Below are 13,557 nucleotides of genomic sequence, written 5' to 3'. Positions count from 1 at the left end.
GCATTAACCCTTTTAAAGCTGAACCTCTAGCTCATTTAGAGTTCTATTTACATAGCACAAACGCACCGCTTTAAAAAGCAGGATTCAAGTTCTCTGTGTAAAACCTACCAACAACATTACATGACAAATATTCTTCCAGTAAGTTCTTCCTTCACAGAAAACTGCATTGTGAGGGAAGTTTACCAATTACTTTCCAAGTTTCTTAATAGTACTTGGCATTTTACATATTTGTTTACTTTCTTTTTGCATCATTTACAGTATCAACACAACTCTGAACTGAGGAAAGGATGTGTTTGTTGAGTTGTTGCAGAGACAGAAGAGGAAACAATACATTGCCAAAACAATGTCTCAAATAGCTCTTTTAGGGAAAAGGCTAAACTATTTTCACTGTTGAAAAATGGAATCCATCAACATAGAAAACTATATATATATATATACACACACACACACATATATATATATATATATATTCGGAATTTCGTTACTAGAACCAACTTAATACATAGAGAACAAATTATTTTTTAAAAAATCTAGCTTACTTTTAGCTGTTTAAATTGCTTACTTTCTACATTTCACTCAGTTTGGACAATGAAACTAGACTCATCAGTTTCACTGTAGTGTTTTCAAACTAGCACAATGCTGCTTGGCCAACATGCCAAAAATGTTATATTTTAATTAAATAAAAACATCTATTTACAGCAGATTTTTATAAAATCCTCTACAAATAATCTATATGTTGTTTTCAAGTACTTGACAGATTCTCCAAAACCAGATCCCATAGCAAACGAGCTCTCTTTTAAAGAACTCTTATTCCTTAGCATTCTCAATCTAATACAAACCTCTCTTCTTGTCACTAGATAGGATGCAATGTTACTAATTCTCATAATTCTATCACAAGTCTCACAATATCTGTTTTTCTTAAAGCCTCAGCTCCTGGAATTATGATTAAGGCTACATTTTAATCACAGGTACTTTTAGTAAAAGCCATGGACCGGTAATGGACAGTAAACAAAAATTCTAGGCCTGTGACCTGTCCATGACTACATACCCCTAACTAAAACTTGGGTCGAGGGGCCGCAGATGCTAGGGGAGTGGGTCAGGGGAACAGAGGTGCTGGGGCAGCGGGGGAGGGTGCCACAGGTGCTGGGGGGGGGGTTGCATGGCCCAGGACCCCGCTGGTGCTGGGGGGGCCAGCGTGTGGAACCGAGCAGCCCAGGACCACCACTGGTGCTGGGGGGAGGAGGAGGAGGATTGAAAGGGCTGGCAGGCTCCCTACCCGGCTCCGCACAGCTCCCGGGAAGCGTCCAGCATGTCCCTGTAGCTGCTAGGGGGAGGGAAGGCCAGGGGGCTCTGAGCACTGCCCCCACCATGAGTGCCAGCTCCCACCACAAACACCGGCTTTGCAGCTTCCATTGGCCGGGAACCGCACCCAATGGGAGCTGCAGGGACAGTGCCTGCAGGCGGGGCAACGCGCAGAGCCCCCTGGTCTCTCTGCCTAGTAGCTATAGGGACATGCTGGCCACTTCTGGAGAGCCCCCCCAAAGTAAGCACCACCCCACATTCCAACCCCCTGCCCCAGCCCTGAGCCCCCTCCCACACCCAAATGACTGCTGCTGCTGGGGAAGGACATGGTGGCCCAAGACTGCCCTAGCAGTGGCCGGTGCAGCTGGTCCAAGAACCTGCCGCACTGGCCACTGCAAAAGTCACGGAAAGTCACAGAATCCGTGACCTCCGTGACAGACATGCAGCCTTAATTATGATTACTGGAAAGTCTTAGCTTTCATTTAAAAAAGAAAAAGTTTAAGTTTACAACTCTTGGGATTTCAGCAAAGAGCTAAAAACAAAAACCCTAAAGGATTAAAACATAAAAAGGCAAATAAAAAGACACTGCCCCTTTCAAAAAACTCATGATTCTTTTTTGACTCTTTCATGATTTTATGAATGGCTGGTTTGGCAATACTGTTCTTTACCTTAGAGGAAAACATTTCAAAGTTCTAAAACTTCTATCCAAACCCCAGGCAAAAAGAATGCAGCCACTATTCATAACCAGGGCTCTGCATACTCCATGCTTCTGTGAATTCTGCTACAGAATAACGGCACAAAAGCCAAGCTCTTAAAAAGAAAGCTGTTAAGTATCTAGCCCTTAAGTCTGCAAAGGGCACCTTCCACAAGTGAATGAAACTTAGACATATAAAATGTCTACCCAAGTCTGCAGTCATCCTAAATATACCTGAGAGAAGTGAAATGCTTCAATGCCCCACACAGATGAACAATTTAGAAATCTTAGGCCCTGATCCTGCAAAGACTTATGTCCATACCTAACTTCATACACTTCTATTAACGTCAATAACACCACTGACTGGGGGTAAAATTAAGCACATGAATTAGTATTTGCAGCATCAAGGCCTAATTATGCAAATTTAAGCCCTGATCCTTCATGTCCATATGGAGCTGAGTGCAGGATTAGTTCCTTAAAATTTAAGTATTTTACCAATGATAATTTGAACATCTTGTTAACATGCTTAGCACAACCAGTACTGCCTCTCCACATTATTACCAGGAGACAAGAGCTCTAGTTCTCCCCTGCCCAACTGTCCAAACCTTCAGCTTCCATCCTGACAACTTCTGTAATACAGTTACACATTTTAAACACAAAACTGTGAAGCACAATGAAAATTAAAAGTTAATGGACAAAGTAAAAAACAGAATTTAATATCAAATTAAATATCAGAGGGGATCTATCATAACTTCCTGATTTTCATACTTCATTAAAACTTCAGTTTTTAAATTTCTCTGTAAACTACTATATTTGAGTGCTACAGAACACAGAGGTCATGCCACAAACCTTAGGTTGTGCTTGCCAAGAAGCACAAATACACAACAAACCTTTATATCTATAATATAAGTTATGGGCTATAAGTGATTACTCACTGTTCAGTCCAAAAATAGTTTTATGATTGGAATCCTGGGCCTACTTCTTTTAACAACTGAGGCATTACTAAAATGGGAAACAAAAGTTCAGATATGGACTATGATTACTCTTTCAATGTTAAGATACTTAATAATTAGTCTTGCAAGATATGCTTCCAGTACAGTGTAAAACAAGTTACATTCATAACATTATTAAAAACATTCTTTAGTATGAAATAGAACTATTTCAATATGTTCTTAGACAAATTAAAAAAATTATGGGGTTTGGGGGTTTTTTTTAAGGCAACTAGTATATGACAATCATTAAGCAAAGGATCAGAGATACTGATAGTTATAGTTGACAAAGATCATCCCCAAAAGTAAATCTTTCTGTACAGACCAAACAAATTGGAGGTCCTTAAACTTGTATGATTTCATGTAATTCATACTCTCACTTGAAAACAATTTGTTTCAAACATATCACTGAATTTTTCTTCTGTGAAGACATACGCAGGTATGGGACAAAGAGCCCAGGAAACTCCACAAACTTCCTCTCACAGAATTTCCAATTAGTATGTCCCACCGGAGGAGGTTACTGAGAGCTGAAGAAGAAGCAGGGGATGTTGGCCTACAAACACCCCGGAGTATAGTGATCCTACAGGAGCTACATTGAACCTCCTTCCTTTGTTATGCAAGAAGCTCTACTGAGGAGACTTTGTGAAAGTTTGTTCTACTTGAACTACTGCAGGATATGAAGAGGAATATGCCACTGAAAAAGGCCACTCCCACCTCTATCCCCAAATATTCATGAAACCCTGATACTGTACAGTACTCACACAGTGGGGCATGTCACAGAGCAGGAGCTCTCCATTCCACATTTTGGATTTTTTGTCTTTTTACCTTTACAACTCAAAGGGGCACATAGCCCTAAAATCTTTTATCTCCCAAAAAGAAGGCAATGATTTTACTAATTTCAGATAGTACAGATATTCTTTTAGGAGTCAGTTTGTCTGTCATCCTAATTAGTATTAGGAAGTGTTCCGGTAGTAACTGATATATATGGATAGATATATAAATAAAATCAGTTACTTAGCAGGTTACATCTATTTCAATTCACAATTAGTAGACCTACATTGTTTTTACTATGGCTTGGTTGTATAGGTTTGATAGCACAGCTAGCTGACAAGTGCAATAAAATGTGATGTTATGGCTAGCACAGATGCAGCATGGGATTCCCACATAACCATGCATTTTGACAAACTTATAAGGAAGGATCTTATTGGTGCTGTTGTTCTGTTCCTACACCCAGCTATACCAACGAGAACACATCTCATTAGCTGCACACTTTCGTTCCAATCCAGTTTTATGGCATCTTGTTTTTATTACCATGAATTATTGACATCAGAAGTATTGACTCATGAAGCTAAAATTACAGCCAACTTTTATGATAAATTTATACCACCTTCTTTAAAACTTCTTGTAAAGGGAGTGTATCTGTGCACCATATACCTGGGCTCCAAGTGGGGGAGCAACAGCATAGGACTAACCCTGTTGTAAGGCCGGTCCGTTTCATTTTCTGCCCAGCACAGGCCAGGTGTGGGGCTGCCTGTGCCCACTGAGTGAAACTGACCAGCCTAATGTTCATTTCACTTCAGTGAAGGAGCAACACACAGGCTACCTGAGGGAGGAGGTGAGGGGACGGCCCCAATTTTCAGGAGAGCCAAAATGGGAGCAACAAAAATTACCAGAAAAAAGGGAGTAACTGAGAAATAAAAAAACCTTCCCCTAGCTGTCCAGCCGCTTTCACGGGGCTGCTCGGACACCAGTTCAGGCACCGCCTGAGGCAAGTCTCGCTCGCCCCATTCCACAGCCGGGGCACGGCCAGGCAGGAGCACAGCCGGGGTACGGCCAGGAGACTCCCCACGCCGTACCCCCAGCGGCCCCGCCCGTCCCCCACTCAGCGGTCAGCCCGCCCCCGCAGACCCCGGCCGCCAGCGCTCCCCCAGGCGGCCCGCAGCCCGCCCCTCACACGGCCCCCAGCGCCAGCCGCCCCGCGAGGCGCGGGGCGGGGCGGGACAGGGTGCCCCACCCCCACCCCCACCCGGCGCCCCCCAGCCCGGCCCGGCGCCCCATCGCTTACGCCATTGTCCGGTGTTTACATCCGCACCCCTCCCCGCTTCTTACTACAGCCCCGGCGGCAGCCGCACACACCGGATGGGTTTGCCAGCACGCCCCAGCCAGCCCTCCCTCAGCGCCGCCCACCAATCGCCGGGCACAACCGGGCCGGTTAGCCAACGACCACGCGCTGCATCCGACGGGAGGCGGGTGGAAGGATCCCTCCGGGGCCAATGGCAAAACGAGGCCCTGCGGGGGCTCCTCCTACGCAGGGTTGCAGTCAGGAGGGAGTGGGTTGGTAGGGGCTCGTGCGCGCGCGCGCGAGGGAGGATGCCTTCGCAGTTCAAAGGATTTATCTCATGAATAATTAACGTGACCTCATGACTAGTCAATATTCCCGCAGAGGCAGTCCCGCCCCCTTCCGGCCACCTCGGCGGCGCCCCGCGGGGAGTGCAGGGTGAGACTGGTCGTTCATTGCCCGGGGCGGGCGCGGTGGCTGCAGCGGAAGGGTGGCCGGGGCCTGCAGCCCGCGATAGGCAATGACTAGCTCAGGGGCTCCCGCCTGCACAGAACGCCACCATGCCACGGAAATGGCTGTTAGCATCTCTCTGCCGTCCATATTTACCGGCCCCTGCCCAGAGCTTCTCAATGCAGTCCGTGTGACCAGAAAGGGGCCTGCACCAGACCCCCCACTCTGTGACACACCTAAATTACTCTCATGATTGAAAGAATACAGATCTGGGCCATGGTCCAGATTTCGCATAGGGCAGCCTGAAACAAAAACCCAGGTTTAAACATCTCCCAACTTGTTTGGTGTTTACAATCAAAACCCACACAAAAATGTACGACTTGAAATATTACTGAATTCCAGAGGTAAAACACTGCACGCAAAATATACATAAAGCAACAATGAAAGGGAGCTACCTTTAACATGGAGACAGCAACTCCTACCTGTGCAGAGCGCTCTGCCCAGCAGTGGAGAGAAGGGAAATGTGGTCTGGGCCCCAGGACCAGCTCTTAATTCTGTAAGAGGTGCCATAGGATCATTTCTGCCCATACAAAGTAACCAAGGGCTTACAATGCAAGAGGCCTTCCCTCAACAAAAACAGAGACATGTTGGTTCGTAAGGTTTTTTCTCTCCAAAGACATCTCCTTCTGAAATGATTGAAAAAGAAATATAGAAAGCTGTCCTCTGCAATCCTTTTGAAAAATGCTACATTCTGGCCATATAAACTCAAAATGGCAGCTAGGGCAACCTTTGTGTGGGTTTGTGTGGTTACTTTGGTTTTGTTTTTTTGCTAAGGCTACGTCTACACTAGCACTTTTGTTGGTATAACGTGGCTCAAGAGCATGAAAAAGCACACCCCTGAGTGACGTAAGTTGCACCAACAGAAGTGCAGGTGTGGACAGCGCTATGTCAGCAGAAGCTGACATAGCTACCGCCGCTTGTTGGGGGTGATTTACTTATGTCAACGGGAGAGCTCTCCCCTGTCAGCATAGAGCGGCTACATGGGAGATCTTACAGCGGTGCAACTGCAGCAGTACAGTTGTGTCTCTGTAAACTTTGTAGACATGGTCAAATCATTTCCATCCTGGAGAACTATCAAAATCCACTGAAATATCTATTGTGTACAGTATTTATTTACTGAATAGGATTTTTCTGAGTCCTAGCTGACATTGATTATATAAATTTAAAAAATGTTTCTGTTTACATTACCCACCTGAGCCAGAATTTGAAGGACTGGGTCCAAAGTACATCTTTCCTTCTAATGTTCCTAACAAGAGACAAAATATTAGAAGATTCCATGGCCATTGTTTGGTTACAGACTGTAGGGTAATAAGTGATATGAATGTCCCAGGGAGAGAGGTTCTGAAAGAGTACATCAGCTTGGGAGACAAAACAGTGAGACAGAACCAGAGGCTAATTAAGAAATGAGAAGGAATCAGAGGCAGTTGGAGAAGCATGGGAAGGAATCAAAGTCTGTTTAAAGAAGGTGAAGAGAATTAAAACAAGAACAGACTGCTGAAGGAAACTAACTGTTGGAGAGAGGAACAGAAAGGGAGTTCCTGAGGCAGGGAAAAGAGAAAGCATAAATTAGAATAGCAGTTGTAGGAAGAAGTTAGAGAGAGACAGAGGTGAAATCACAAAAGAAAGGAATAAAGAAAAAGAAGTTGAAATTACAGTTCCATTGCTATCATGCTCCACTGGGTAGTGAGGGTTGTATTTGGTTTTGGGGGGGGGGTTGTTTTTTTTTTTTGTTTTGTTTTGTTTAGGGAAATTTAGGTATCTGTAATTTGGATATCTTCTCTAGGTCCCCGCAACAATGATGAAGTTCAGTCAGAGTTGGTTTTGGCTTTAGCGGTGAGACCCAAACAGATTCACTGAAGCTGGAACATGATAAATTATAAATGCAGTTGTTGGATCTACTACAACATTGTCATGATTTTCTGTGTTCATATAGTTAGAGAAGCAGTTGATCCCGACATGCACATTCTTCTTTATTGTAATCAAGCACATACAATACGTTCTGGCTTAATTGTGTGAGCCCACAACAAACACTGTTGCCTCAGTTGCTCACGGTTTCATGATTTTTTATTTTATACATACTGAAGTATTTTGTTTTCCAGTTCTCTGATAACTGTATTCTGTTTGTTCATATTTTGTCTTCTGTTTTTTCCATGCAAAGCCAGTGTACAAAGCTTTCTGGCATGGAATTCAGCAAAGGGGAAATAAAATTGGAAACAAATTTTCCAATGTTTGTTTGGTCATGACTGGGCATTCAACATTATAAAACATGATATAATGAGCTTGTAGGGTTATTTACAATTGCACAATGTAGAATTTTGCAAACTAACATTGTATCACATGAAATTGAAAGGTTTCAGAGTAGCAGCCGTGTTAGTCTGTATCCGCAAAAAGAAAAGGAGTACTTGTGGCACCTTAGAGACTAACAAATTTATTTGAGCATAAGCTTTCGTGAGCTACAGCTCACTTCATCGGATGTATTGAGTGGAAAATACAGTGGGGAGATTTATATACACAGAGAACATGAAACAATGGGTGTTACCATACACCCTGTAATGAGTGATCAGGTAAGGTGAGCTATTACCAGCAAGAGAATGGGGGTGTGGGGGGAACACCTTTTGTGGTGATAATCAAGGTCAGCCATTTCCAGCAGTTGACAAGAATGTCAGAGGAACAGCAGGGGGGGGGGGGGGAATAAACATGGGGAAATAGTTTTACTTTGTGTAATGACCCATCCACTCCCAGTCTTTATTCAAGCCAAAGTTAATTGTATCCAGTTTGCAAATTAATTCCAATTCAGCAGTGTCTGTTTGTGTTTATGTCCTTTGTAACCTGTAACAATATAACCTTTATCAGGATTCAGACATAAAAGTTGTGGCTTAATTCCTAAAAGTGATCATTCCAATGACAAGAAAAAATGTTGATTCAGAATAAATACCAAACACAAATTAAGACCCTGGTCCTTCAAGTTCATCCTTATGGGCAGAGCCCCCCATTCATGCTGATCTCCATTGACTTTAATGGAGCTCTGAGTGGGTATAAGGGCCCACCTGCACAGACCAACCTGCAGGATTGTAGCCTAAGTGCCTGCAGCTAATATTTTCATATAAGAACTTTAAGGGTAGATATGAGTAGATAGAAATAAGGGCAGAATTTGGCCCTCGTAATATTTATGTTCCAAGGTCAGTTTAGCACAATGTGCTGCTTCATTGGTTCATATAAGAAATGATCAACCCCATATATATTTAGAACAGCCGATCTTCCAACCAACCATATCTCTGTTTCACTTTCTATGTGAGGGTAAACATTAATTTGCTATTCAAGGCGTGTCTATTTATCTGTATTCCTTGAGGTAGCAGTTTTGTGAATCTATACCCTTCTATATAAGCTTTTTCGTTACAATCTCTCTCAGATTGCCAACACTGTATTTAAAAAATACAGGACAGACCTCAGATGTTCCCTTCCCACTAGCTCCAAGCTCTCTCCATGGGAGCAGCCAGGGCCCAGCCCCTGCTTTACTCACATCAGTGATGTTCACACACAACGCTCCTCTTCTGGATGGGGACGCCTGGGACAAATCAGCCTGTATGGGCCTCCTTTAACATTTTTCATACAGGTGAAATCTGGTGTGGGGAGGGGATACCAGTGCTGGGGGGCAAGGGATGATGGAGAGTCACAGGGTGGCACCTGTGCTAAGGGCGAGGGGGCTCCCTCTCTGACCCCCACTGCCGGCTTCAGGTCAAGCATCAGTTTGAATTTGAGGTGAACCCAAGTAATTAACTTCAGATCTAACTTTAAATTCCCTCCAAGTTCCAGTACGTTCATTGAAGCCTCTCCTCTCTAGTATTACTGCAGGCTTATTCACTCTGCTGTGAGAAGCAGCAAGCTTCAGAGGGCATTGTGTACAGAGACACAGCATGAAGGGCCCCAGTTCTTGTGTCCCTGGGGTATAACTTTTCAAGCTTGCCCAGATTTTTCTCATGGTTGTAGGAAACAGAGAATCATTAATGTTTAATTCCTTGCAGTCTATGACGTTGTGTGTTTGCTTATTAACATGGGAACTGAAAAACACATTTTATAGATACTGTCTCAATTTGACCATAACTTGCAAGTTAAGGAAAATATAACCCTGTCTTCCACACTATAAATTATTTTTGGGGTCAGGTGACATTTCCATTAGCCTCAGAATAGGTCTTTTTATGTTCACTGTAAAAAGGCACAGTTTGTAAAAAAAAGAACATTATTTGCATGAGCATATAGTCCTGAAATTAAATTTCAGTTTTGTGACAGAAGTCTATTCCCTAACCATTACTTTAAAAACTCCAAAATCAATTTATCGAGCTCTTTATCTGTGGCTGATACTGCACTCATGTTCCATAGTGTCTAATTCAAGCTGATTTTGAATGTTTAGTATTTATTTAAACCAACACGCAGGGGCTCTGACTATTTTATAAAGGCAGAAATCTATATTTGGTTCTTGTGTTTATCACATTCTTCTTCTGAGTTATACAAGGAAATGAGACCTTGATTTTTAAAGGGGCTTAGCACCACTAGCTGGATTGAAATTCAGGGATATATGATGCATTCAAGGATACATTTGCTCAACACCATATCTAAAAATCAGGGTCTAATTTTGGTGTTCCCCTCTTCACTCAGCCTTCCAAAAGTGTCCTGAAAACCCGTCTAAGCAAAAAATCTGCTTGTGCACCATTGCCATGATAGTGGTGATGATAATGATGACACTAATTATAGTGTACTCACTTGTCACCAAAAATTACTTGTCCTAGGACACCAGACAAGTACAATTTTACAAAACTGCCATATCTGGTATTTTAAATAGCATCTATCCCTTTTTCTCTCTCCTCCTCCTCATCCCATTAATGTTGGCAGTGGCATCTATGAGAGGTCCTCTTCTCTCCAAGGTAGTGACTAGAGCACAGAGTTGGCTTGAGGATCCCATCTTGAATGAGCTTTCACCCATTACTTTATTCTGGGTCATCTCACCATTCTCTTGTCCCCTCTCTTAAAGCAACCTACAATCACAATGCTCACTCTGCATTCAGAAAAGCAGACAAATTCCAGCAATCTCCCTTATGTCCTCTGATGTCCAATTTATAGCCTGTTTGATCGGACCATACGTTTACATTCAAGAATTTTGCATTGATTACATGAATTACTTACATAATCAGGAAAATACTAGAATATTGACTGAAAGCTATGTAGCCTTTATCCCATGCCCAGAATTAAAAGGATAAGACAATCCTCTTGCATAGAATTATCTTATCTATCTTGGAAAAATTTTCCTGACTTTGAATGCTAGATCACAAGAGACTTTGTAATTCTGTGTCCAGAGATCAACTTGAACAAGGAGTGGTGTGGGTAGGGCAACTCAGGACTGAAAAATAGAATAAGTTTCTTCTGGGGCCTTGAGGAAGCTAGAACAAATCAATGAAACATAAGTGTTTGGATTTTAATCTACAGTTTATGTAACTGAGAACAGAATTTGGCTGATAGCTTCTCTACATGATACCAGTGTAAACACTATAAGAACTATAAGAGTTCATTCCAGCTTACATTCATAAACAAATTCTGAGCTCAGATATAAATACATATAATAGATAAACATAAATAAATATACACTTCAGAAATTTCTAATCCAGCTTGATTTACATACTGAAAATTTATTATAGCAAAGACTGGGGTTTAAAAAAAAAAAACTGGCTTTTTAGTGTAATGGTAAATTTCCTAAATCCTGGTCCCTTTTTATCTAAAGACTAAATCACAGGCACACATTTAAGAAAAAACAAATAAACAAACAAAACAATAATAATTTGTATTAAGCACACAATTTGCCGGTCTTGAAAGTCACATGTTGCCAATTACAGAATTCATTACATACTTGACCTTACAGAACTTGCTGTGGTTTCTTCTGCCAGAAGTACCCTTCCAAGTAATTGTGTTTGACCTCCCGAGTGAGCCAACATGATCAAAGAGAAAAAGCCACTCATATTATAGATTGATAGGCTGATCTAAATGACAACAGTAACTCTGCTGGTAGAGGAGCAACCAACAGTTAAACTGTTATGCTAAGGAAAATCCAGGATATGTGATTATACTGAACCTGCATGCGGATGTGTCGACTTCAAAATATATTTCAGTGGAAATTGTTAGCCTCATGTTACACCCTACAACTGATTGTATAAATATGTCAAATTCCTTGAAATAAGAAATCCTAATGCTCTTTCTCAGCCAGCTGAATTTTGGTGAGTAATCTATTAAAGTAAAAGGGCAAACCCACACAGATCTTTTTCAACACAGATATGCATGGATTAGGCTGTTCTTCTTGACTTCCCTGAATATCATTTGTAGGACAAAATGCTGATTAGCAGGTCATTTAAAATATACACATTGCTTCCATATTCCTTAAACTAGTTAAAGTAAAGCAATTTGTATTATAGTCCAGCAATCATCAAAGTATCAGAGGGTTAGTAACAAAGCAATGTTGATTCCACACTCTACACCTATTCCCTCCACCCTCCTTCAGTCACCCAGAAGAGAGAGAAACAAAGAGGGTCTGTTATCCTAGCACAAGTGCAAGACCTTACAACAGTTTGGGAACACAATTAAAATCACATTTACACTACAAAATGAAATAACATTGTAGCTGGATCCACTTGCAAACTTGTTGTGGCCAGGTTCTCTGACATGGTTGTAATTATAGTGGAGAGAGAGACTGTACATTAACAAAGTATAAAAGCTAGATATCTACGGGTCAGTTCCAAAGAAAAGTTTAACTATTAAAAATATAAAGAAAAATGGAGTTTTTTGGAGTTACACATGCAAAGGACCTGATAGTTATATTATTGGCCCAATGCACAGCAGTGGAAGATATGTAAACCATACGACATCTTCCAAAATGGTAATAATCTGCATTTGACGAATGCCACTTAGAAAATGCAAGGATGAAAATCCCATGAACTTCATACACACCTTTTCCTCATGCATATCTTTTTGTGCACAAAGGACAGGCCACAAAAATGCAGCACTTAACATGATGGGTTCTGGTTCCTGCTATGGCTCCTAGGCACAATAATAAAATAGTAATAATAATAATAATAAAAAAAGGTAAAATCCTGGTCCCACTGACATAAATGGCAAGTTTTGCCATTGATTTCACCTACAGAAGCTAAAACCTAAAGTTGGTCAAAAATTTTCCATCAAAGCTGGGGGATTTTTAAAAAATAGGTTTTTCAATAAAATATAATTATTTTTAAAGCACCTGTGAAAAAACATTGACTCTTCATTAAAACCCCAAAAACTAGAAAACTAAAACAGGGGTTAGCAAGAGGGGAGGTCATGATGCTTCCTGGGCTACATAGCATGTCAAGGATCTCAGCCCACAGAGGAAAATGAGATCATGAGGAATCATGGGGGCATTTCCAAACCAAAATTTTCAGATTCCAGCCACATATCTTCAGATAAATTGTTCAGGTTTGTTTTTTGTTTTTGAGAAGAGTCAAAATTGCTCATGAAAAAAACAAAACATTTTCCTTCCAGACCTACCTTTCCCTTATTCACTGGTTCATATAAGAAAAAACCCCAACCAAAATTCATCTAACTGAAGCTTATTGAAAGCTGAAAGACAATTGCATTAAAAAGGCCTTCACAGAACTCAAGTTGTGTTTTAAGACTTCCCCTACTTGACTAACAGATTTATCTGATTGTTCAAACACACTTGAATATTTCTAATTTTAGCACTAAATCACATACGCTTTTACACCTCTTCCTTCTACCGTCCTTTGACTATTTTTAAGCCTATTTTTGCCCCTCTCACCCAAACCTGATGACTTCATTACACGTACATGTGAAAGTGAATAGGATTACAACTTTGTTCATATAAGATTTATTTTAGTGGTACTTAATTCTATACATAGGTAGTGTCAGGGTTCCCTCCCCACTCTGAAATCTAGCGTACAGATGTGGGAACCCACATGAAAGACCCCTAA

The 13,557-nt window shown here is 41.5% G+C and overlaps 1 protein-coding gene across 14 annotated transcripts in view; it reads right to left on the bottom strand.

Moving 5' to 3' along the window:
- The window catches only part of BLTP1 (bridge-like lipid transfer protein family member 1), a 246,599-nt gene extending 241,430 nt beyond the window's left edge, over positions 1-5,169 (bottom strand). For 11 of the 14 annotated variants that reach the window (XM_073341041.1, XM_073341040.1, XM_073341043.1 and 8 more), the window contains exons 1-2: positions 5,051-5,167; positions 2,932-2,998 (exon numbers count right to left, since the gene is read on the bottom strand). The gene's annotated coding sequence lies outside the window, so the exon portion shown is untranslated. Of the gene's footprint in view, positions 1-2,931; positions 2,999-5,050 lie in introns of all 14 variants that reach the window. The other 3 variants (XM_073341054.1, XM_073341048.1, XM_073341042.1) reach the window with 3 other exon arrangements.
- Between the last annotated feature and the right edge of the window lie 8,388 nt (positions 5,170-13,557).

This window comes from Lepidochelys kempii, chromosome 4, assembly GCF_965140265.1.
Source record: "Lepidochelys kempii isolate rLepKem1 chromosome 4, rLepKem1.hap2, whole genome shotgun sequence".
NCBI lineage: Eukaryota > Metazoa > Chordata > Testudines > Cheloniidae > Lepidochelys > Lepidochelys kempii.
Note: the sequence above shows the minus strand (reverse complement) of the source record. Positions and strands in the feature narration are given on the sequence as shown.